The sequence below is a fragment of the Pristiophorus japonicus genome, chromosome X, assembly GCF_044704955.1.
Source record: "Pristiophorus japonicus isolate sPriJap1 chromosome X, sPriJap1.hap1, whole genome shotgun sequence".
Classification (NCBI taxonomy): Eukaryota; Metazoa; Chordata; class Chondrichthyes; family Pristiophoridae; genus Pristiophorus; species Pristiophorus japonicus.
Genome location: NC_092010.1, coordinates 11,017,202 through 11,044,356, shown reverse-complemented (window position 1 = coordinate 11,044,356; position 27,155 = coordinate 11,017,202). Strand labels below are relative to the sequence as shown.

General features: G+C 46.7%; 1 long non-coding RNA gene across 1 annotated transcript; it reads right to left on the bottom strand.

Annotated features, from left to right (window-relative positions):
* Positions 1-1,210: 1,210 nt before the first annotated feature.
* Positions 1,211-22,540, bottom strand: LOC139240818 (uncharacterized). Its single transcript, XR_011588740.1, has 3 exons — positions 22,402-22,540; positions 8,692-8,785; positions 1,211-1,270 (listed from the first exon to the last, which is right to left on the bottom strand). It is a non-coding gene; the product is annotated as an uncharacterized lncRNA (long non-coding RNA).
* Positions 22,541-27,155: the final 4,615 nt, after the last annotated feature.

Genomic DNA, 27,155 nt, shown 5'->3' with positions numbered 1-27,155 from the left:
ACAGCCATTTCGGGACTTAGTGCCGTGGAGGACCCTGTTAATGGCGTGATTTCTGGTCCTGGCATAGTCACTCAGAGGTCCAGAAAGGGAACACTGAATCTGTGGAGTCATTAAATTGTCCCTCGAGGTTTCCTTCGTGTGCCAGTCTTGCCAGCCACAGTTTCAGAGGCAACAATTTTCATGGCGCAAAGCTGTTTTAACACTCAGGAGAGGGTCACTCAATCAGATTCAAATTAGACAGATTTCTTTCAGAAGATGACACTTTGGGATCCAGCATGAGTAATTTGAGACGTGACGTGTGGTGAGTGTAACATGCTCGAGAGTGAAAAGGTGACGTTGGTCCTATGGTTCACAAAGCTCTCCACCACTGGACTTTTCCTTGCCTGGTGTCTGGGTCAGTTCCAGACTCATTGATCGAGAGTGATTGCTGTAATTAGTCAACAACCCCGTTATCGTTGTATCATGTGACTCCCAGGATGGTAGAAGGCGGACTAGATGAACCGTGGTCTTTATTCGTCCAGAAATTCCTTTGTTCCCATGTGATGATGCACCCACTGGTCTGCTGGTTCCATACTTCGTGGGTCAGGAACGTTTGTACATTTTGCACACTTACCCTGTCATTCACTCAACCTCTCAAAGACCAACACAGTAATCGCCAAACACAACTAGGTTACCGTGTCCTCTTCTACTGCTTGTCCTTCTGAATTTTGTCTCACTTTTCCGTTTCTCTTTTCTCTCTTTCTTTCCCTCCCCTGATTTCTCTTTCTATCTCTGACTTGACTCTAATTTCCCCGATTTCCTTCTCCATCATTTACTGTTTCTGTCTCGATCCTTAAATTCCATTCGTCAAGAAGATAGACCATTGGGCCTGATGTTCACCAAGGTACGGACGGCCATTATCAATTCACATTTTCAACAATTTGCGGCGCAAATCTATTGTCATGTCAATGGTGAGCGTAAAAGTCCAATTAATGCCATTCACCAAACTCCCCACTGCAGCAATTTCTGACCCATTAATATTGGTGGAAAATTGGAAATATTAAAGCAACAATTGTATCCTTGCAATTGGCAGTGGCTGCCAGCAAAGATGTGCTCACTAAGACATGTCAACAAGGCTGGACGTTACAACTTGTATTGTGAAGTCCTTAAACCTTTTAATAAGGTAAAACCATAATGATAGTCACGTGATTCAGACAAGTCACATCGCCTACCTCAATGTGTCTCTTCCAGGTAATCAGATGATCAAAGTTATTGGCGTAGTCTGCTGAACCTTGAAGGAAAGGGAAAATGGTTACCGTACAACCTGTTCTCGTGTTCTAGTGACTTAATAGAGAAAAGTCCCTCTTAGATTACGACTCACAGAGGTTTAAACATGGTCCTTTCATCACGCGGATCGGAGCTCAAACTCAGCCCGCACTAACTGAATGAAAGGCCCCTCCCTCCACTGGCTACAAGGGTTCTGTCATGTTTCGGGGCTATAACGCGAGACATTCCTCAAGCTCAGCATCAATGGCCTTTCCAATAAGTGGACCTCACCTCCCCTACAGTCTGGAGCACACACTATTCCATCCAGTATCTAAATAAACAATAGCAGAACCCAGAGATCATAACAGAGAATCCTCACCCTGTACACCAGCTATCGGATCTTATCACGTGTCACCATGTGAAGTTTCCTTTCTTCATGGTCGACAGACAGGAATAAAACTCTTACCGAATGGAGACACAGAGGGGCAAATGAGTCTGCCCTGATTGGATAGGCCCGAGGTGCACCTCATCGTCATCGATCCGGTGAGCTGCTGTGTGTCCTCAGGAGACTCGCTGGAGACAGGGCCTTGGAGAGCGGGTCACTGCCACACCAGCACCGGCCCTCGGCTCAGGCCTTGAAGGAGATCAGGTTGGGGGTCACACTGGAGAGGGGGTGATTGGGAGAAGGATGACCGAGAGAGAGAGAGAGAGAGAGAGGAGAGGAGAGGGAGGGAGAGAGAGAGGGAGGGAGGGAGCAGGGCAATTGAGAAAGAGAGGGGCAATTGGAATAGGGGGCAATTGTAATGGTGTGCGACTTGGAGGGGAACGTGGAGGTGATGGTGTTCCCATGCACCTGCTGCCCTTGTCCTTCTCGGTGGTAGAGGTCGCGGGTTTGGGAGGTGCTGCCGAAGAAGCCTTGTCGAGTTGCTGCAGTGCATCTTGTAGATGGTACACACTGCAGCCAGGGGGCGCCGGTGGTGGAGGGAGTGAATGTTTAAGGTGGTGGATGGGATTGCTTTGTCCTGGATGGTGTCGAACTTCTTGAGCTGCACTCATCCAGGAAAGTGGAGTATTCCATCACACTCCTGACTTGTGTCTTGTAGATGGCAGAAAGGCTTTGGGGAGTCAGGAGTTGAGCCGCAGAATACCCAGCCTGTTGTGTGTGCAATAACTCGATAGACTGAATACTGTAAACTCCGAACAGGTACAAACCTGGCTCTGCTTTATTAGGGCCCAAAGTGATCACATTACAAGCCTTTTATACCTGGGCCACACACATGCATACAGCCCAATGACCTCCGACAGTGGCGCCACCTGGTGGCTAGTAAACCCAAGCATACATACATGACAATATCCTCCTTTAAGATATTAGTAACGGTCTTTTTACAAATTGAGACGGTCCGGGGCTTTCCGCTCCCGAGTTGATCGTCTCAGTCCAACTCCAGCCTTGGGCGAGTGTTCTGAGTCTGTTATGACTGGGGGCTGGGTAACCGATCTGATGGGAGTGGCAATGACCATGTCCGGGATTGAAAGTCCAGATTCATTGACCATGTCAGGGATTGAAAGTCCAGATTCATTGACCATGTCCGGGATTGAAAGTCCAGATTCATTGACCATGTCCGGGATTGAAAGTCCAGATTCATTGACCATGTCAGGGATTGAAAGTCCAGATTCATTGACCATGTCCGGGATTGAAAGTCCAGATTCATTGACCATGTCAGGGATTGAAAGTCCAGATTCATTGACCATGTCCGGGATTGAAAGTCCAGATTCATTGACCGTGTCAGGGATTGAAAGTCCAGATTCATTGACCACGTCAGGGATTGAAAGTCCAGATTCATTGACCATGTCCGGGATTGAAAGTCCAGATTCATTGACCGTGTCAGGGATTGAAAGTCCAGATTCATTGACCATGTCAGGGATTGAAAGTCCAGATTCATTGACCATGTCCGGGATTGAAAGTCCAGATTCATTGACCATGTCCGGGATTGAAAGTCCAGATTCATTGACCACGTCAGGGATTGAAAGTCCAGATTCATTGACCATGTCAGGGATTGAAAGTCCAGATTCATTGACCATGTCCGGGATTGAAAGTCCAGATTCATTGACCATGTCAGGGATTGAAAGTCCAGATTCATTGACCATGTCAGGGATTGAAAGTCCAGATTCATGACCACGTCAGGGATTGAAAGTCCAGATTCATTGACCATGTCCGGGATTGAAAGTCCAGATTCATTGACCACGTCCGGGATTGAAAGTCCAGATTCATTGACCACGTCAGGGATTGAAAGTCCAGATTCATTGACCACGTCAGGGATTGAAAGTCCAGATTCATTGACCATGTCAGGGATTGAAAGTCCAGATTCATTGACCATGTCAGGGATTGAAAGTCCAGATTCATTGACCATGTCAGGGATTGAAAGTCCAGATTCATTGACCATGTCAGGGATTGAAAGTCCAGATTCATTGACCATGTCCGGGATTGAAAGTCCAGATTCATTGACCTTGTCAGGGATTGAAAGTCCAGATTCATTGACCATGTCCGGGATTGAAAGTCCAGATTCATTGACCATGTCAGGGATTGAAAGTCCAGATTCATTGACCATGTCCGGGATTGAAAGTCCAGATTCATTGACCATGTCAGGGATTGAAAGTCCAGATTCATTGACCATGTCAGGGATTGAAAGTCCAGATTCATTGACCATGTCAGGGATTGAAAGTCCAGATTCATTGACCATGTCAGGGATTGAAAGTCCAGATTCATTGACCATGTCAGGGATTGAAAGTCCAGATTCATTGACCATGTCAGGGATTGAAAGTCCAGATTCATTGACCATGTCAGGGATTGAAAGTCCAGATTCATTGACCATGTCAGGGATTGAAAGTCCAGATTCATTGACCATGTCAGGGATTGAAAGTCCAGATTCATTGACCATGTCCGGGATTGAAAGTCCAGATTCATTGACCATGTCCGGGATTGAAAGTCCAGATTCATTGACCATGTCCGGGATTGAAAGTCCAGATTCATTGACCATGTCCGGGATTGAAAGTCCAGATTCATTGACCATGTCCGGGATTGAAAGTCCAGATTCATTGACCATGTCAGGGATTGAAAGTCCAGATTCATTGACCATGTCCGGGATTGAAAGTCCAGATTCATTGACCATGTCCGGGATTGAAAGTCCAGATTCATTGACCATGTCCGGGATTGAAAGTCCAGATTCATTGACCATGTCAGGGATTGAAAGTCCAGATTCATTGACCATGTCCGGGATTGAAAGTCCAGATTCATTGACCTTGTCAGGGATTGAAAGTCCAGATTCATTGATGACAGCGGAGTCCTCTGATGACTGAGAGTAGGTTGGTTGGTCACTGATTGTGTCTTCCTCAGACTGTTCCAGTTCATCCGTGTGCTGTAGCTTTATCTGATCAACATGTTTCCTGCATGTTTGCCCATTCTTGAGCTTGACGATAAACACTCTGTTACCCTCCTTGGTCGTAACAGTACCGGCAATCTATTTGGGACCGTGACCATAATTTATGACATACACAGGATCATCGATATAAATGTTGCGTGACACAGTAGCGCGATCATGATACCACTGCTGACTTTGACGTCTGATTTCAACATGATTATTCAAGTCAGGGTGGACAAGAGAGAGTCTGGTCTTGAGACCTCTCTTCATCAATAGTTCAGCAGGGGAGACCCCGGCAAGTGTATGGGGTCTTGTCCTGTAACTCAGCAATATGCGTGACAAGTGAGTTTGCAGTGAACCTTGAGTTACACGTTTCATACTCTGCTTGTCCATTGGATGTGGGTTTGAATGGTGCTGACCTCACATGTTTGATACCATTGAGTTTCATGAACTCTTGAAACTCCAGACTGGTGAAGCAAGATCCGTTGTCACTGACAACGATGTTGGGCAGACCATGAGTAGCAAACATGACACGAAGGCTCTCAATGGTAACTGTGGATGTGCTGGATGACATGATTATACACTCTATCCACTTGGAATAAGCATCCACCACAACTAAGAACATCTTTCCCAGAAAGGGACCTGCAAAGTCGATGTGGATCCTGGACCATGGTTTAGATGGCCACGACCACAGACACAGCGGCGATTCCGCTGGTGCTTTACTAAGCTGCATGCAAGTGTTGCACTGATACACACATGATTCCAGATCAGAGTCAATTCCAGGCCACCATACATGAGACCTGGCAATGGCTTTCATCATGACAATACCGGGATGCGTGCTATGTAGATCACGCACAAATTTCTCTCTGCCTTTCTTGGGCAGAACATCACGATTACCCCACAGTATACAATCTAATTGAATGGACAGTTCATCTTTGCAACGGTTGTAAGGTTTGGTCTCTTCACACATTTGCTTGGGTATGGCAGACCAATCAACACTAAGGACACAACGTTTCACAACCGATAATATCGGGTCCTGGCTGATCCAGATCTTAACTTGTTGAGCCATGACAGGGGTTCCTTCACTTTCAAAAGCATCCATGACTAACAGTAGGTCTGCCGGTTGTGGCATCTCCACCTCCGGTGTGGGCAACGGCAGACGGCTCAATACATCAACACAATTCTCAGTGCCAGGTCTATGGCGAATCATAGGCAGATAATGTCAGCGCCCACCTCTGGATGCAGGACGATGCATTGGTATTGATACCTTTGTTTTCCGAAAACAGTGAAATGAGTGGCTTGTGATCTGTTTCCAGTTCAAATCGAAGACCAGACAGGTACTGATGCATCTTTTTAACCCCATACACACAGGCTAGTGCTTCTTTCTCTACCATGCTGTAGGCTCTTTCCGCCTTTGACAAACTTTTTGAAGCTTATGTAATTTGCCTGACTCATTAGCTTGTTGGAGCACACAACCAACTCCATATGACGAAGCATCACAGGCCAATACTAGACACTTACACAAATCATAATGTACCAGCAGCTTGTTAGAGCAAAGCAGATTAGTAGCTTTCTCAATAGCTCTATTTTGAGACGCACCTCAAACCTAGTTGTTGCCTTTTCTTAGCAGCATGTGCAGTGGCTCTAATAAGGTGCTTAATCTAGGTAAGAAATTACCGAAGTAGTTGAGTAGACCAAGGAACGAACGCAGCTCCGTCACATTCTGAGGCTTGGGTGCATTTTTGATGGCCTTGGTTTTCGAGTGCGTGGGCCTGATACCGTCAGCAGCAATTTTCCTCCCCAGGAATTCGACTTCTGGTGTCATGAAGACATACTTCGAACGTTTGTACAGACTATGTAGAACCTCTTCCAGGTTGTTCAGATGTTCGGCGGAGTCACGACCTGTGACCAGGATGTCATCTTGTAACACGACGGTTCTGGGGATGGACTTCAGTCGACTCTCCATGTTCCTCTGAAATATGACTGCAGCCGAGCGAATTCCGAAAGGACACCTGTTGTAGATAAACAGTCCTTTATGAGTGTTGATGTACGTAAGTTTCTTCGACGTGTCGACCAGCTCCTGTGTCATGTAGGTCGACGTCAGATCCAGTTTTGTGAATGACATCCCCCCCTGCTAGCGTTGCAAACAGGTCATCAGCCTTCGGTAACGGGTATTGATCCTGTTTCGAAACTCGGTTGATCATAACCTTGTAGTCTCCACAAATCCTGACAGTGCCATCACTTTTCAACACGGGAACAATGGGGCTGGCCTATTTGTTAAATTCGACGGGTGATATGATCCCTTCACGCTGGAGTCTGTCCAGTTCGATTTCGACCTTCTCCCTCATCATGTACGGAACTGCCCGAGCTTTATGATGGATGGGTCTTGTATCCGAGTCCATGTGGATCTGCACCTTGGCTCCCGTGAAATTGCCGATACCTGGTTCAAACAGCGAGGGGAACTTGCTCAGCACTTGAGCACATGGAGTATCATCCTCCGACGACAACGCTTTGATCTTGTTCCAGTTCCATTTGATTTTTTCTAACCAGTTCCTGCCGAACAGTGTTGGACCATTGCCTGGAACAATCCATAACGGTAAATGTTGAACCGCACCATCATACGACGCCTTGATTCCTGCACTGTCAATCACTGTTATGAGTTCTTTAGTGCATGTACGCAACTTGGCATTGACTAGACTCAGCTTAGGCCTCACAGCCTTAGTATCCCACAGCTTGTCGAATGTCCTCTGGCTCATTATTGATTGACTCGCGCCCGTGTCCAATTCCATCAATACCGGCACACCATTAAGCTTTACATTAATCATTATCGGTTGGCTCTTTGTTCGGAACGAATACAGTCCATACACTTCCTCCTCTGGTATCTCGGGGGATTGCACATCCAGATCCACGCTAGACTGGTCATCATCCTCCACATGGTGTGTCGCTTGCTCAGTTGCGGACACATGCGCTGGAGATGCCCCACTCTCGAACAGCCTTTACAAATATACCGTTTAAACCGACACTGATGATGCCGATGATTTCCCCCACAACGCCAACACGGTGATATCGGATTCATTCCCGTTGGCGGACTTGAGCAACCACAGGTTTCGCATACGCAGTCGAGTAGGCCCTGCCATATGCAGCTCTGCCAAACGACGATACTATCTTGTTTACAGTACTTGCCGAGTTCAGATTTTTCAATGATACCTGCTTTAAGCTTTTGTCCGTCGTCATGCATGATTGGGCAATTGTGATGGCCTTGCTCAAATCCAGCGTCTCCGCCACCAGTAGCTTACGCAGGATCACCTCAAAGAAGTCCCGCAGCATGTCTGCCAACGCAGTTTCGAACTTACACGGTCCAGCTAGACGTCTTAGGTCGGCAGCGAATTCTGGTACATCCTGGCCCTCAGAACAAACGTGCGTATAGAATCGATAGCTTGAGATGATGATGCCTTCATCTGGTTTGAGATGGTCACGTACCAGAGCACACAATGTTTCATAGTCCTTGTCTGTTGGACTTAAGGGCAAGAGGAGATTCTTTATGAGTCCATAGATTTTCGGACCGCAAACCGTGAGGAGGACCACCCTGCGCTGAACTGCGTCTGCCTCGTTCTCCATTTTGTTGGCCACGAAATACTGGCTCAAGCAAGCTACAAAATCTGCCCAATCTCCTCCCTCCACAAATCGCTCCAGAATTCCAATTGTGCTCATTTTTGCAAGCGAAGGTTCTTGTTACCTCGTCACCAAATTTTGTGTATGTAATAACTCAATAGACAGAATACTGTAAACTCCAAACAGGTACAAACCTGGCTCTACTTTATTAGGGCCCAAAGTGACTACATTACAAGATGGCTGGCCTTTTATACCTGGGCCGCACACACGTGCGTACAGCCCAATGACCTCCGACAGTGGCGCCACCTGGTGGCTAGTAAACCCAAGCATACATACATGACGCAGCCTCTGACCCACTCTTGTTGCCACAGTATCTGTGTGGCTGGTCCAATTTAGTGTATTTATTTAACACTCTCACCATTTTCTACGGCTCTTGGCGTTGTGTTTTCTGTCGATTGTTTCTTTCTTTCTCGCACTTCAGAATCTTCCATGGACTTCTTCATTTTGGAGTTCTGAGAAAAAAATGGATTTATTCTGAAAGCAGCATACATGCCATGTAATGTATCGTGCTGTCTGTAGCCTGTGCTGTGTGAACTGTGCACCCAGTGTATCACACACTGTCTGCTGTGTGCCCTAGGTGCTGTATGTACCCTGTACTATGTATACTGTCTATTGTGTGTACCATCAATTATATGTACTGTTAGAACACAAGAAATAGGAGCAGGAGTAGGCCATACGGCCCCTCGAGCCTGCTCCGCCATTTAATACGATCATGGTTGATCTGATCATGGACTCAGCTCCACGTCCCTGCCCGCTCCCCATATTCCTTCATCACTCAAAAATCTGTCTATCTCGCCTTAAATATATTCAATGTCCCGGCTTCCACAGCTCTCTGGGGCAGAGAATTCCACAGATTTACAACCCTCAGAGAAGAAATTCCTCCTCATCTCAGTTTTAAATGGGCGGCCATTCTGAGATTATGTCCCCTAGTTTTAGTTTCCCTATGAATGGAAATATCCTCTCTGCATCCACCTTGTCAAGCCCCCCTCATCATCTTATAAGTTTCAATAAGATCACCTCTCATTCTTCTGAACTCCAATGAGTAGAGGCCCAAATTACTCAACCTATCTTCATAAGTCAACCCCCTCATCTCCGGAATCAACCTAGTGAACCTTCTCTGAACAGCCTCCAATACAAGTATATCCTTCCTTAAATAGGGAGATCAAAACTGTATGCAGTACTCCAGGTGTGGCCTCACCAATACCGTGTATAGTTGTAGCAGGACTTCTCTGCTTTTATACTCCATCCCCCTTGCAATAAAGGCCAACATTCCATTCGCCTTCCTGATTACTTGCTGTATACTAACTTTTTGTGTTTCATGCACAAGGACCCCCAGGTCTCTGTGCTGCAACACTTTGCAATTTTTCTCCATTTAAATTATAATTTGCTTTTCTATTATTTCTGCTAAAGTGGATAACCTCACATTTTCCCACATTATATTCCATCTGCCAAATTTCTGGCCACTCACTTAGCCTGTCTATGGGCTAGAACCCCTAATTTTGTGCTTATTGGCGTGGAAGCAAGTCATCCTCGATACGAGGGACTGCCTATGATGATGATGTACTGTCCACTGAGTGTAGTCTGCCTGGCATGTACCATTAGATTCAAGTACCCTGAGATACACATACCCTGAGATACACGTACCCTGAGATACACATATCCTGAGATACACATACCCTGAGATACACATACCCTGAGATACACATACCCTGAGATACACATACCCTGAGATACACATACCCTGAGATACACATACCCTGAGATACATATAGCGTGAGATACACATACCCTGAGATACACGTACCTGAGATACACGTACCCTGACATACATGTACCCTGAGATACACATACCCTGAGAAACACGTACCCTGAGATACATATATCCTGAGCTAAACATACCCTGAGATACACGTACCTGAGATACACGTACCCTGAGATACATGTACCCTGAGATACATATATCCTGAGCTACACATACCCTGAGATACATGTAACCTGAGATACACGTACCCTGAGATAGACATACCCTGAAATGCATGTACCCTGAGATACACATACCCTGAGATACATATACCCTGAGATACACATACCCTGAGATACACATACCCTGAGATACACGTACCCTGAGATACATGTACCCTGAGATACATATAGCGTGAGATACACATACCCTGAGATACACATAGCCTGAGATACACGTACCCTGAGATACACGTACCCTGAGATACATGTACCCTGAGATGCATGTACCCTGAGATACATGTATCCTGAGATACACATACCCTGAGATACACCTACCCTGAGATACATGTATCCTGAGATACATGTACCCTGAGATGCACATACCCTGAGATACACGTACCCTGAGATACACGAACCCTGAGATGCACGTACCCTGAGATACATGTATCCTGAGATACACATACCCTGAGATACACATACCCTGAGATACACGAACCCTGAGATACACATACCCTGAGATACACATACCCTGAGATATATGTACCCTGAGATACATATACCCTGAGCACATATGCATGCGTGCTTTTCCTTCTTTTCAGAAGGTGAACTTAAAGCACACGGCCAACTATGATATATCTATTTTGTACTGCTCCTCATCAAAAATAATAAAAATACAACTTGGCCCTCTCTGGGCTAAACATCAATACCATTTAACCGTCCCTGAACGAACTAGCACTTCCCTTTCCTTTTACAGCCCCATTTACTGGTTGGCACATCCAGCTGTGGCCTGAAGTGTGGCTAGATCGTGCAGGCCTGCTGTATTACTGACCTGTGGGGATAGTGCTGTGAGTGGTACTCAGGACAGTCTTCCTCGCAAGCACCGAGTGCAGCCATCAGCCTCACTTGTCGAGACCCACTGATCCTTTCCCTGCCTTTCTGACTGGCTCCTCTTCATCCTCTGCCCCTTCAGGCTCAGCAAAGGTTGATCATGGATTTAGACTCCATGTGATGCTCTCTAAAGGTGTTCAGGATTTTCCCCCTTTTGAGTTTGACTTGCACACAGTTTTCCTTTCCCAGCGCTCATTTCCTCCCTAATCTGAGTCTGCACCCCGTGCTGTGAATAGTTATAGGAATGAGTTTACACCAGAGCATGGTGCGCTGTTTGCACTTAGCTCCCAGGCAGGATTAACCCCTGTCCTTACCCAATTAGACTTGACTTTGACTTGTAGATAAAAATCAGTAGCCATTAGTACATTTGGTCCATCTTCCCGCGCCCAGTTGTATTTAATGATCTGCTTCTCTCCAACTTTAACTTCAAAAGATCTAAGGACTAGAAATTTGGTGCATTTGCACATCTTGTTAGCTCCCCCGGGGGCACTAACGAGGCGCAAATGAGTTTGCTACTGTGCGCGACGCGTATAATGCCTCCCGCCATATTGGGCAGGAGTTTAACAACGGCGCTACAGCGTTCCGCCCCGACCTCCTATGCCCAGAGATCGTGATGTCATCGCCGCGCGCATCGCCCCGTTAGCGACCTTCGCGACCAGGAGTGCGTTGGAATAGTCAAGTCTCGAGGTAACAAAGGCATGGATGAGGGCTTCAGCAGCGGAGGCAGGGGTGGAGACGGGTGATGTTACAGAGGGTGGAAATAGGCGGTCTTAGCTTTGGTATGGATGTGTGGTCGAAAGCTCATTTCAGGATCAAATATGACACCAAGGTTGCGAACAGTTTGGTCCAGCCTCAGACAGGAGTTGGGGAGAGGGATGGAGTCAGTGGCTCGGGAACTGAGTTTGGGGCGGGAACCGAAAACAATGGCTTCAGTCTTCCCAATATTTAATTGGAGATAATTTTGGCTCATCCAGAACTGGATGTGGGACAAGCAGTCTGACAATTTAGAGACCGTGGAGGGGTCGAGAGAAGTGGTGGTGAGGTAGAGCTGGGTGTCTCAGCGTACATGTGGAAACTGACGCCGTGTTTTCGGATGATGTCGCCAAGGGGCAACATCTAGATGAGAAATATGAGGGGGACCAAGAATAGATCCTTGGGGGAGCCCAGAGGTAACGATGCGGGAACGGGAAGAGAAGCCATTGCAGGTGATTCTCTGGCTACGATTAGATAGATAAGAATGGAACCAGGTGAGTGCAGTCCCACCCAGCTGGACGATGGTGGAGAGGTGTTGGAGGAGGATGGAGTGGTCAACCGTGTCAAAAAGAACGATCAGTTTTCACCTCATGCTAATATCCTCTCCATCCTTGAGCCTTAGTGAGTTAAATACTTCCATCACATCCTCCCTCAGTCTTCTCGTTGCAATAACTTGCACTTATACAGCGTCACTAACATAGAAAAACATCCCAAGTGCTTCACATGGCATGATCCAACACATGTGGATGTCGAGCCAAAGAAGGAGATATCAGGAGACGTGAATAAAAGCTTTGTCAAAGAGATGGGCTTTCAGGAGCAGAGGGAGGTGGTGACTCGTCTTACACTGTGACCCCATGTACCACTCTCAAAACTGGACACAGTGCTCAAGGTGGGTCTGACCAGAACTGGACACAGTGCTCAAGGTGGGTCTGACCAGAACTGGACACAGTGCTCAAGGTGGGTCTGACCAGAACTGGACACAGTGCTCAAGGTGGGTCTGACCAGAACTGGACACAGTGCTCAAGGTGGGTCTGACCAGAAATGGACACAGTGCTCAAGGTGGGTCTGACCAGAACTGGACACAGTGCTCAAGGTGGGTCTGACCAGAACTGGACACAGTGCTCAAGGTGGGTCTGACCAGAACTGGACACAGTGCTCAAGGTGGGTCTGACCAGAACTGGACACAGTGCTCAAGGTGGGTCTGACCAGAAATGGACACAGTGCTCAAGGTGGGTCTGACCAGAACTGGACACAGTGCTCAGGGTGGGTCTGACCAGAACTGGACACAGTGCTCAAGGTGGGTCTGACCAGAACTGGACACAGTGCTCACGGTGGGTCTGACCAGAACTGGACACAGTGCTCAGGGTGGATCTGACCAGAACTGGACACAGTGCTCAAGGTGGGTCTGACCAGAACTGGACACAACGCTCAAGGTGGGTCTGACCAGAACTGGACACAGTGCTCAAGGTGGGTCTGACCAGAACTGGACACAGTGCTCAGGGTGGGTCTGACCAGAACTGGACACAGTGCTCAAGGTGGGTCTGACCAGAACTGGACACAGTGCTCAGGGTGGGTCTGACCAGAACTGGACACAGTGCTCAAGGTGGGTCTGACCAGAACTGGACACAGTGTTCAAGGTGGGTCTGACCAGAACTGGACACAGTGCTCAAGGTGGGTCTGACCAGAACTGGACACAGTGCTCAAGGTGGGTCTGACCAGAACTGGACACAGTGCTCAGGGTGGGTCTGACCAGAACTGGACACAGTGCTCAGGGTGGGTCTGACCAGAACTGGACACAATGCTCAGGGTGGGTCTGACCAGAACTGGACACAGTGCTCAGGGTGGGTCTGACCAGAACTGGACACAGTGCTCAAGGTGGGTCTGACCAGAACTGGACACAGTGCTCAAGGTGGGTCTGACCAGAACTGGACACAGTGCTCAGGGTGGGTCTGACCAGAGCTCTGTAAAGTTTGATCATAACCTCGAGTTCAGTTACTATGGATTTCCCATTCAAGAGCCAGGTGCACTTTAATTCCTTCATCTGAATTCAGATCAGACTGAATGCAATTCAGTCACATTTGAATACAGGCACTGTCACTGTGTAAGGAAAGAGTTAATCCGACTGACTGCAGTCTACTAATATTAGACTACTATTCATTGATTGATATTTTAGTAACGTTAACCTTTAGCCTGTTAAGCAGACAAGTGAAAGTCAATTTAAAGTACCATTGGACTGTTGAGCTGGGATTGATCTTAAAATAATGGTCAGTTTAATCACTTCAGTAAACATAATTAAAAAACATGCCTGGGCATCCTGACTCATGTACTTCAGAGCACTTGAATCAGTTGGGAACAAGTGCAGAAAATCAGAATGCAACAGAATTAAAGACAGACTTATGAATAAAGGTTTGGCGGTGGAATAGCAATTATAGGTATCAAGAGTGAAACTACTGATAAGATCACAAAGTAATGGAGCTGTACTCAAATAAAGAGCTTGTTCAGTAAGGAAAACTAAAGTTATTGATAAGGGACAAGTCAATTGAATTCTCCTTCTATGAAGTTGTATTATAACTTTTATATCATTAAGTAATGCAGAATTGTATGGATTATCACCTGGAGGGAGGAAGAGAGATTCATAAATATTGGCTATTTGGAACGAGCATTTGTATTCATAAAGGCCCAAGATACAGAGTTCAGGATGGTGGGACGGTTGAATGTGATATTCAATGTATAAGCAGGTTATTGATTTGAGGAGTAAATTATCAATAGGATGCTGTCCTCTAACACTGTCACTTTTGGTTCTCTCTATCCCAGACTATGTGCTTTCTGAATAATGTGCCTGTTGTATATGCTGACTATAGATGTACTCTCTGTGTGGTCACTGTGAGATTGTACAAGATGGAGACTTGTTTACCTGATGTACTATCAATAAGGTTCACACCATGTACATAGATGCTGGCACCACTAGAGGGTGCAACTGGTGGAGACCGGGGGTTTCCTGCCCTGGTGGCAGGGCCCTGTATAAAAGGCTGCACACCATGCTTGCACAGCACTCTGGAGTTTGGAATAAAGGACCAAGGTCACTACAGTTCAAGCCTTGTGGAGTCAGTCATAAGTACACTATAGACATAACAGTGCCCTTCTCTGGTAGCTTTCAGCACCGATCACCCTGTAAACATTCCCAGGTTCTTCTTCCCCATCTGTCCAGCATGATATGCATGTCCGCTAGATAAATCTTTTCTTTCCACACTTTCTACAATCAGATGTTTTCCAACAGTATTTATCTGAACTCCATTTTGTTACCAACCCAGCGGTAACAGGGCGGAGACCGGGATAACTGGTCCTTCTGCACCGTGCTCCACTTGCTGCCCAGTGCTTTCAATCCCCATATCAGATCCTCACTTTAGTGTGAACCTCTGCACAGCTCACAATCTGCACTGAATCCTCGCACTGTCAACCAAAGAATGAATCATAACAACATAAGAACATAAGAAATAGGAGCAGGAGTAGGCCATATGGCCCCTCGAGCCTGCTCCACCATTTAATACGATCATGGCATCAAACAGGAAATTAGGAGTGCATGCAATAAAGGTGCAGCAGTTATAATGGGTGACTTTAATATGCACATAGATTGGGCTAGCCAAACTGGAAGCAATACGGTGGAGGAGGATTTCCTGGAATGCATAAGGGATGGTTTTCTAGACCAATATGTCGAGGAACCAACTAGGGGGGAGGCCATCTTAGACTGGGTGTTGTGTAATGAGAGAGGATTAATTAGCAATCTCATTGTGCGAGGCCCCTTGGGGAAGAGTGACCATAATATGGTGGAATTCTGCATTAGGATGGAGAATGAAACAGTTAATTCAGAGACCATGGTCCAGAACTTAAAGAAGGGTAACTTTGAAGGTATGAGGCATGAATTGGCTAAGATAGATTGGCTAATGATACTTAAGGGGTTGACTGTGGATGGGCAATGGCAGACATTTAGAGAACGCATGGATGAATTACAACAATTGTACATTCCTGTCTGGTGTAAAAATAAAAAAGGGAAGGTGGCTCAACCGTGGCTATCTAGGGAAATCAGGGATAGTATTAAAGCCAAGGAAGTGGCATACAAATTGGCCAGAAATAGCAGCGAACCTGGGGACTGGGAGAAATTTAGAACTCAGCAGAGGAGGACAAAGGGTTTGATTAGGGTAGGGAAAATGGAGTACGAGAAGAAGCTTGCAGGGAACATTAAGGCGGATTGCAAAAGTTTCTATAGGTATGTAAAGAGAAAGAGGTTAGTAAAGACAAACGTAGGTCCCCTGCAGTCAGAATCAGGGGAAGTCATAACGGGGAACAAAGAAATGGCAGACCAATTGAACAAGTACTTTGGTTCAGTATTCACTAAGGAGGACACAAACAACCTTCCGGATATAAAAGTGGTCAGAGGGTCTATTAAGGAGGAGGAACTGAGGGAAATCTTTATTAGTCGGGAAATTGTGTTGGGGAAATTGATGGGATTGAAGGCCGATAAATCCCCAGGGCCTGATGGACTGCATCCCAGAGTACTTAAGGAGGTGGCCTTGGAAATAGCGGATGCATTGACAGTCATTTTCCAACATTCCATTGACTCTGGATCAGTTCCTATCGAGTGGAGGGTAGCCAATGTAACCCCACTTTTTAAAAAAGGAGGGAGAGAGAAAGCAGGGAATTATAGACCGGTCAGCCTGACCTCAGTAGTGGGTAAAATGATGGAATCAATTATTAAGGATGTCATAGCAGCGCATTTGGAAAATGGTGACATGATAGGTCCAAGTCAGCATGGATTTGTAAAAGGGAGATCATGCTTGACAAATCTTCTGGAATTTTTTGAGGATGTTTCCAATAAAGTGGACAAAGGAGTACCAGTTGATGTGGTATATTTGGACTTTCAGAAGGCTTTCGACAAGGTCCCACACAGGAGATTAATGTGCAAAGTTAAAGCACATGGGATTGGGGGTAGTGTGCTGACGTGGATTGAGAACTGGTTGTCAGACAGGAAGCAAAGAGTAGGAGTAAATGGGTACTTTTCGGAATGGCAGGCAGTGACTAGTGGGGTACCGCAGGGTTCTGTGCTGGGGCCCCAGCTGTTTACATTATACATTAATGATTTAGACGAAGGGATTAAATGTAGTATCTCCAAATTTGCGGATGACACTAAGTTGGGTGGCAGTGTGAGCTGCGAGGAGGATGCTATGAGGCTACAGAGTGACTTGGATAGGTTAGGTGAGTGGGCAAATGCGTGGCAGATGAAGTATAATGTGGATAAATGTGAGGTTATCCACTTTGGTGGTAAAAACAGAGAGACAGACTATTATCTGAATGGTGACAGATTAGGAAAAGGGAAGGTGCAACGAGACCTGGGTGTCATGGTACATCAGTCATTGAAGGTTGGCATGCAGGTACAGCAGGCGGTTAAGAAAGCAAATGGCATGTTGGCCTTCATAGCGAGGGGATTTGAGTACAGGGGCAGGGAGGTGTTGCTACAGTTGTACAGGGCCTTGGTGAGGCCACACCTGGAGTATTGTGTACAGTTTTGGTCTCCTAACTTGAGGAAGGACATACTTGCTGTTGAGGGAGTGCAGCGAAGATTCACCAGACTGATTCCCGGGATGGTGGGACTGACCTATCAAGAAAAACTGAATCAACTGGGCTTGTATTCACTGGAGTTCAGAAGAGTGAGAGGGGACCTCATAGAAACGTTTAAAATTCTGACGGGTTTGGACAGGTTGGATGCAGGAAGAATGTTCCCAATGTTGGGGAAGTCCAGAACCAGGGGTCACAGTCTAAGGATAAGGGGTAAGCCATTTAGGACCGAGATAAGGAGAAACTTCTTCACCCAGAGAGTGGTGAACCTGTGGAATTCTCTACCACGGGAAGTAGTTGAGGCCAATTCACTAAATATATTCAAAAGGGAGTTAGATGAAGTCCTTACTACTCGGGGGATCAAGGGGTATGGCGTGAAAGCAGGAAGTGGATACTGAAGTTTCATGTTCAGCCATGAACTCGTTGAATGGCGGTGCAGGCTAGAAGGGCTGAATGGCCTGCTCCTGCACCTATTTTCTATGTTTCTATGTTTCTATGGCTGATCTGATCATGGACTCAGCTCCACTTCCCCGCCCGCTCCCCATAACCCCTTATTCCCTTATCGTTTAAGAAACTGTCGATCTCTGTCTTAAATTTATTCAATGTCCCAGCTTCCACTGAGGCAGTAAATTCCACAGATTTCGAACCCTCTGAGAGAAGAAATTTCTCCTCATCTCTGTTTTAAATGGGCGGCCCCTTATTCTAAGATCGTGCCCTCTAGTTCTATTCTCCCCCATCAGTGGAAACATCCTCTCTGCATCCACCTTGTACAGCCCCCTCATAATCTTATACGTTTCGATAAGATCACTTCTGAATTCCAATGAGTAGAGGCCCAACCGACTCAACCTTTCCTCATAAGTCAACCCCCTCAACCCTGGAACCAACCTAGTGAACCTTCTCTGAACTGCCTCCAAAGCAAGTATATCCTTTCGTAAATATGGAAATTAAAACTACATGCAGTATTCCAGGTGTAGCCTCACCAATACCCTGTATAACTGTAGCAAGACTTCCCTGCTTTTATACTCCATCCCCTTTGCAATAAAGGCCAAGATACCATTGGCCTTCCTGATCACTTGCTGTACCTGCATACTAACCTTTTGTGTTTCATGCACAAGTACCCCCAGGTCCCGCTGTACTGCAGCACTTTGCAATCTTTCTCCATTTAAATAATAAATTGCTCTTTGATTTTTTTCTGCCAAAGTGCATAACCTCACACTTTCTTACATTATACTCCATCTGTCAAATTTTGGCCCACTCACTTAGCCTGTCTATGTCCTTTTGTAGGTCTTTTGTGTCCTCCTCACACATTGTTTTTCCTTCCATCTTTGTATCGTCAGTAAACCTGGCTACGTTACACTCGGTCCCTTCTTCCAAGTCGTTAATATAGATTGTAAATAGTTGGGGTCCCAGCACTGATCCCTGTGGCATTCCACTGGTTACTGATTGCCAACCAGAGAATGACCCATTTATCCAGACTCTCTGTTCTCTGTTAGTTAGCTAATTCTCTATCCATGCTAATATATTACCCGCAACCCCGTGAACTTTTATCTTGTGCAGTAACCTTTTATGTGGCACCTCACACTGTCAACCAAAGAATGAATCCTCACACACTGTCAACCAAAGACTGAATGACCGTGCAGGCATTCATTAAAATAATCTGGTTATTTTCACGTCGTTTCCTTTTACCGATATATAAAACGGAAAAGAGTGACTAAAGTAAATGTTGGTCCCTTAGAAGATGAGAAGGGGGATTTAATAATGGAAAATGTGGAAATGGCTGAGACCTTAAACAATTATTTTGCTTCGGTCTTCACAGTGGAAGACACAAAAACCATGCCAAAAATTGCTGGTCACGGGAATGTGGGAAGGGAGGACCTTGAGATAATCACTATCACTAGGTGGGTAGTGCTGGACAGGCTAATGGGACTCAAGGTAGACAAGTCCCCTGGTCCTGATGAAATGCATCCCAGGGTATTAAAAGAGATGGCGGAAGTTATAGCAGATGCATTCGTTATAATCTACCAAAATTCTCTGGACTCTGGGGAGGTACCAGCGGATTGGAAAGCAGCTAATGTAACGCCTCTGTTTAAAAAAGGAGGCAGACAAAAGGCAGGTAACTATAGGCCGGTTAGTTTAACATCTGTAGTGGGGAAAATGCTTGAAGCTATCATTAAGGAAGAAATAGCGGGACATCTAGATAGGAATAGTGCAATCAAGCAGACGCAACATGGATTCATGAAGGGGAAATCATGTTTAACTAATTTACTGGAATTCTTTGAGGATATAACGAGCATGGTGGATAGAGGTGTACCGATGGATGTGGTGTATTTAGATTTCCAAAAGGCATTCAATAAGGTGCCACACAAAAGGTTACTGCAGAAGATAAAGGTACGCGGAGTCAGAGGAAATGTATTAGCATGGATAGAGAATTGGCTAGCTAACAGAAAGCAGAGAGTCGGGATAAATGGGTCCTTTTCGGGTTGCAAATCGGTGGTTAGTGGTGTGCCACAGGGATCGGTGCTGGGACCACAACTGTTTACAATATACATAGATGACCTGGAAGAGGGGACAGAGTGTAGTGTAACAAAATTTGCAGATGACACAAAGATTAGTGGGTAAGCGGGTTGTGTAGAGGACACAGAGAGGCTGCAAAGAGATTTAGATAGGTTAAGCGAATGGGCTAAGGTTTGGCAGATTGAATACAATGTCGGAAAATGTGAGGTCATCCACCTTGGAAAAAAAAACAGTAAAAGGGAATATTATTTGAATGGGGAGAAATTACAACATGCTGCGGTGACCTGGGGGTCCTTGTGCATGAAACTCTTTTTGAGATTGCACGGTTTCCGAAATACTTCGATCATAACTGCATCGGCCGGGAATCGTACCCGGGTCTCCCGCGTGGCAAGCCGGAATTCTACCCCTGAACTACCACACGCTCATGCATGAATCCTAAAAAGTTAGTTTGCAGGTGCAGCAGGTAATCAGGAAGGCGAATGGAATGTTGGCCTTCATTGCGAGAGGGATGGAGTACAAAAGCAGGAAGGTCCTGCTGCAACTGTACAGGGTATTGGTGAGGTCGCACCTGGAGTACTGTGTGCAGTTTTGGTCACCTTTCTTAAGAAAGGATATACTAGCTTTGGAGGGGGTACAGAGACGATTCACTAGGCTGATTCCAGAGATGAGGGGGGTTACCTTATGATGATAGATTGAGTAGACTGGGTCTTTACTCGTTGGAGTTCAGAAGGATGAGGGGTGATCTTATAGAAACATTTAAAATAATGAAAGGGATAGACAAGATAGAGGCAGAGAGGTTGTTTCCACTGGTCGGTGAGACTAGAACTAGGGGGCACAGCCTCAAAATACGGGGGAGCCAATTTAAAACCGAGTTGAGAAGGAATTTCTTCTCCCAGAGGGTTGTGAATCTGTGGAATTCTCTGCCCAAGGAAGCAGTTGAGGCTAGCTCATTGAATGTATTCAAATCACAGATAGATAGATTTTTAACCATTAAGGGAATTAAGGGTTATGGGGAGCGGGCGGGTAAGTGGAGCTGAGTCCACGGCCAGATCAGCCATGATCTTGTTGAATGGCGGAGCAGGCTCGAGGGGCTAGATGGCCTACTCCTGTTCCTCCGAATTCTTATGTTCTTATGTTCTTATGAATCCTGTCAAGATCTGGGAAAATGATTCACTCTAAAACTGTTCTTGTCAATGTAACGATTCAACCCAACCAGGAGTGAATCGTTCCTTTACTCGCTGTGTACTGTACATGTACAGGGGACAGTGAGACACACATGGGGTGTACAGTACCAGACGGGAGTGAATCGTTACCCTTTACCCTGTGTGCTGTACATGTACAGGAGACACTGAGACACACACAGGGTGTACAGTACCAGACGGGAGTGAATCGTTACCCTTTACCCTGTGTGCTGTACATGTACAGGAGACACTGAGACACACTCGGGGTGTACAGTACCAGACGGGAGTGAATCGTTTCCCTTTACCCTGTGTGCTGTACATGTACAGGAGACACTGAGACACACACAGGGTGTACAGTACCAGACGGGAGTGAATCGTTACCCTTTACCCTGTGTGCTGTACATGTACAGGAGACATTGAGACACACACGGGGTGTACAGTACCAGACGGGAGTGAATCGTTTCCCTTTACCCTATGTACTGTGCATGTACAGGGGACACTGAGACACACACGGGGTGTACAGTACCAGACGGGAGTGAATCATTCCTTTACCCTGTGTACTGTACATGTACAGGGGACACTGAGACACACATGGGGTGTACAGTACCAGACAGGTTGATACACTTCCCAGTATGGGACTGGCCCATACAGAGCAGGAAGGTGTCAGCCTTGTCAGCCGTTAGGGGAGTGGGAAGTTGTACTTTCCTCAGTGCTGCCTTCGGTAGAGATAAGAAAATTGAGCCAGTGTTCCTGGTCTTGGTCACTGTCCAGTGAGCCCTGCTGGAGAGGGTGTGGAGCTGTGGAGAGGACAGGATGGCGATATGTTGTAGGCACCTTCCTCCCTGATTAAACAACTCACTGCTGAGGCTCAGCCCTGAGGTATGAGAGTGAGGGTCGTGTCTGGGGAACTGGACCCAGCAACAGTAAGTGCCTTTAGGAGGGGAGGAAAAACTGTAAAAAAAAACAAACTTCCTCAGCTTCAAAAACCCCGTGTAGATTGATTCAGCTGCAATTGCACAACGTTAGGAACAAGTCTCTCGAATCTGTTAGCCAGTTAAATCAGAAAAAAAACCAGTGTGTTCTGTAAAATACCACAAATCCATGTGACTTTGTGGTTTCGTTGTGATTGTTGGAGCATGCTGGTTTCAGATTGTACTTACGGAGTTCCCGCTGACAGCTCACCCTCCAGTTGATATTTGCTTGTCTTGGTGGAACTCACAGATCACCTTCGGTGAGCGCTGATCTTTGTACTGAGTCACAGAGATAGGCGCAATGCTGCAATCCCCCAAGAGTTTGTAGCTCTGACCTTGCAATCGAGAAGATATAAGTGAGCTCTTTGCTCCAATTCTTGGGACTTTCATCTTTTAAACCATTCCTCCCTGACTCGCCTCTGTAATCGGATTACTCGCCACTGCCAGTCTTTCCCCTCTCCTAAAGGCTCTGACTTTCACTGGACTACAGCTCCACAGGAAACGATTGCCCTCTAGTGCCCAATCCAAGTGTCGCTCTTGTGCTAACCTCAGCAGTGAGTGTTGCAGCATATTGAACTGGGGGCATCGCGAGTGACCCCAATCTTGACCTCACCCAATGTCACACATGTGCGTTTCCCCGCCAGAGGCACTGGGCAGTGGTCGGTAGTGGGAACCCTGGCTGCTTCCCCCCCCCCTCCCAATCCCTGTCTCTGTAGCCTAGAAGCACTGTGGCCTAAAGTTGATATTGTTGCACCCATTTTATGGCATTAAAACTGACACAACAATAAACTTTTTAGCCAGGCAGAGGCTCGTGCCCGATCTGCACTGGCATCTGGGGCACTGCCAACTTGGTTGGGGACTTTCTTTTTAGGTGCCCCTGGTGGTCGCCTGCAATGAGCACAGGCTTATGTTCAATACTGGACTGAGGCTCCTGTGCCCATCTTACACACAGACATGTGAATTCATTGCGACCAGTCGGAGTTTACGATGTGCTGGATCTGACTGAGATTTCCGGGTCTTGAGAAAGAAAATAACTTGCATTTATATAGCGCCTTTCATGGCCTCAGGGCGTCCCAAAGCGCTTTACAGCCAATGAAACACTTTTGGAGTGTAGTCACTGTTGTAATGTGGGAAACGCGGTAGCCAACTTGCTATATGATATGATAATGACCAGATAATCTGTTTTTGTGATGTTGATTGAGGGATAAATATTGTCCAGGACACCGGGAATAACTTCCCTGCTCTTCTTCCAAATAGTGCCATGGGATCTTTTACATCCACCTGAGAGAGCAGACGGGGGCCTCGGTTTAACATCTCAGCCAAAAGATGGCACCTCCGACAGTGCGGACTCCCTCAGCACTGCACTGGATTGTTAGATTTTGTACTCAAGATCTGGAGTGGGGCTTGAACCCACAAACTTTCTGACTCGGCGGCGAGGGTGCTGCCAATGAGTCATGGCTGACACCTAACCAATGGTCTTTAAAGGGAGCACTGGAGGCTGCTCAAAAATAGGCTCCAAAACTTACAGGGGTGTTGTTTCTTGTGGAGTCGGATGGCGGAGCCCAGCACGCGAGTGCAAAAGTCAAGGCTGAAGCATTCACATCCATTCTCAGCCAGAAGTGCCGAGTGGATGATCCATATCGGCCTCCTCCTGAGGTCCCCACCATTACAAAAGCCAGTCTTCAGCCAATTCGATTCACTCCACATGATATCAAGAAACGGCTGAGCGCACTGGGTACAGCAAAGGCTATGGGCCCTGACAACATCCTGGCTGTCGTGCTGAAGACTTGTGCTCCAGAACTAGCCGCCTATCTAGCCAAGCTGTACCAGTACCTAAGACAGGACAAATCCAATCCGGACAATTACTGCCCCGGCAACCGACTCTCAATCATCAGCAAAGTGATGGAAGGGGTCGTCGACAGTGCTATCAAGCGGCACTTACTCACCAATAACCTGCTCACCGAGGCTTAGTCTGGGTTCTGCCAGGACCACTCGGCTCCAGACCTCAATACAGCCTTGGTCCAAACATGGACACGAGCTTGACATCAAGGGAATATTTGACCAAGTGTGGCAATAAAGAACCCTAGTAAAACTTAAGTCAATGGAGATCAGGGGGAAAACTCTCCACTGGCTGGAGTCATACTGAGCACAAAGGAAGATGGCTGTGGTTGTCGGAGGTCAATCATCTCAGCTCCAGGACCTTGCATCAAGACCTGGGCAACATCCAAGCTTGAGCTGATAAGTAGAAACATGCGTGCCACACAAATACCAGACAATGACTGTTATATATGCAAACTTGTATTTACTCTGTACAGCCACCAGAGGGCTCATCCCCTGGAGTCCCAAGGGATCCCATAATCCCTTGGGAGCACAGGTATTTAAGGAGGCCTCACAGGTTGGAGAGGCACTCTGGAGAGCTGCAATAAAAGACTACGGTTACACTTTATTTTGAGCTCACAGTATCCAGTCAGATTCTTTCTCCATACATAACAATGACCATCTTGAACAAAGAGAGCCCAACCACCTCTCCTTGACATTAAATGGCATCCCTCACCATCAACATCCCGAGGGTCACCATTGACCAGAAACTCACTGGACCAGCCACATAAATGCCGTGGGTAATTGAGCAGGTCAGATGCTAAATATTCTGTGGTGAGAGCTTCACCTCCCGACTCCCCAAAGCTGCTCTACCACCTCGAAGGCTCGTGGACCAGTTGGGCCAAACGGCCCAGTTCTGTGCTGTACAGTCTATGTAGTTCTATGTAAATCAGGAGTGTGATGGAACACTCTCCACTTTTCTGGATGAGTACAACTCCAATAACACTCAAGAAGCTCAACACCATCCAGGACAAAGCAGCCAGTTTGATCGGCTCCCCATCCACCACCTTCAACATTCACTCCCTCCACCACCGGCACACCATGGCTATAGTGTGTACCATCTACAAGATGCACTGCAGCAACTCGCCAAGGCTTCTTCGGCAGCACCTCCCAAATCCGCGACCTCTACCACCTAGAAGGACAAGGACAGCAGGCACATGGGAACACCACCACCTCCAAGTTCCCCTCCATTTCATACAGCATCCTGACTTGGAGATACATCGTCGCTGGTCCAGAATCCTGGAACTCCCTCCCTAACAGCACTGCGGGAGTACCTCACCATATGGACTGCAGCGGTTCAAGGCGGCGGCTCACCACCCATTAGGGATGGGCAATAAATGCGGTTTTGTCAGCAACGCAAACATCCCGAGAAATGAATTTAAAAAAATATATAACTGCAAGTTTGTTCACTCGATTTGAGTTGGTGCTTCTCCTCTTGCTCCTAGCCCAATTGGTTCAGTATTCCTCCTCAAGTTTTCAGCCCAGTTCAGTCAGTGTCCACAGTGGTCTTTGCATCTCTGCCCCATTTCTCGGCAGTTGGGAGAGTGCTGCATCGTTGGAGGTGGACACTCATTGTCCAAGACTGAAATACAAAGTAACTGCTCAGATTCCACCTGCGTAACATCGCACATCTCCGCCCGTCTCAGCCCTCCGCTCTCCTGGCCGACCTCTCATCTGCCACCCTCTGAAAAGTGCAGCTCATCCAAAACACTGCTGCCAGTAACTTACTTCTTGCCAAATCTCGTTCACCTGTGTCCACATTAACCTACATTGGCTCCTGGTCCTCAACACCTCGAATTTAAAATGTTCATCCTCTTTAGATCCCTCCACAGCCTCGCCACTCCCTATTTCTTTCATTTCCACCAGCCCTACAACCCTCCCCCAGAACTCTCCATTGCCCCAATGCCTCTTGAACTCATTGGCGACTGTGCCTTAGGATCGTCTAGGCCCTCTGCTCTGCAATATCCTCCCTGAACCTCTCAGCCTCTCCACTGACGTCTCTTTGAATATCGTCCTTAAAACCTTTGACTATGCTTTGCATCATCCCTCCTAATATTTGGCTCAACATCCATTTTGTTTCATTACGCCTCCGTGCAGCACTTTGGGAAGTTTAACTACATTGAAAGGCAAGTTGCTATGGTTGATTCATTTACAGTTTGTGCAAGTTTGCGGTGTGCAAATTGACTCCTACATTAACAGTGATTACAGTGGCTGCACTTTAAAAAGTCATCCATTGACTATGAAGTGCTTTGGGACCTCCTGAACAAATAAACGGTATGCAAGTACAAGTTCATTCATTCGGTCGGTGCACCTTCTCCCATCTGAGCTCAGTTGGGTCATTGTTGCTTCTCCTGTCCGACCTCAGTGAAGTCTGTGCCTGATAGAGAATTCAAACAGGCTCATTTAGACAGACTGTGAAAATTCACAGACCCCCAAGTCAAGGCTGCTACATGCAGTTCGGCATGTTGCATTAACTCATCAATCAACTTGACATTTTCGGACCTTGGGTAGCGAGCCAATAAAACGTTAAAAGACTTTCAATTGAGCCAATAAGGTCAAAGAAGGCGAGTTCTTTTCTGTAAATTGATCCAGGCATAAATACAGCCATTTTGACCATGTGTCTCAGAAGAACAAAGACCTGACTTGAAGCCAAGCAGTTTGTTGCTCTCTGCCAAGAATTAAAAAGTTAAAACTACCATTGGAGTTCGTATTTCATTGGAAATTAAGAGATCTAACAATTTTGGCGCTGCGAACAGGATCGCTGAGAAAAGAAACTGAATTTTGGCCATCGGACCTACATATTGAGGTAAGGACTCCTCTTTTTAATAAAAGTCCTCGGTCAAAAGTCTAAATTCGCCTCTCCTTCTACGCGATTCCGAAAGCCTCCGGTTTGCGAACCCTCCGGTTGGTAGTCGGCTCGAGGTCCAATAGACATCTAAACTTCGGCGGTGTGTTAGTTAATTAATCACCGACCTATTGATCGGCTAAAAGCCCACGACTCAAGAACTCAGTAAAGAAATGGCGGCAGGAGATAAGGGCAAAGAATTGCCTACAACTGTTAAAGG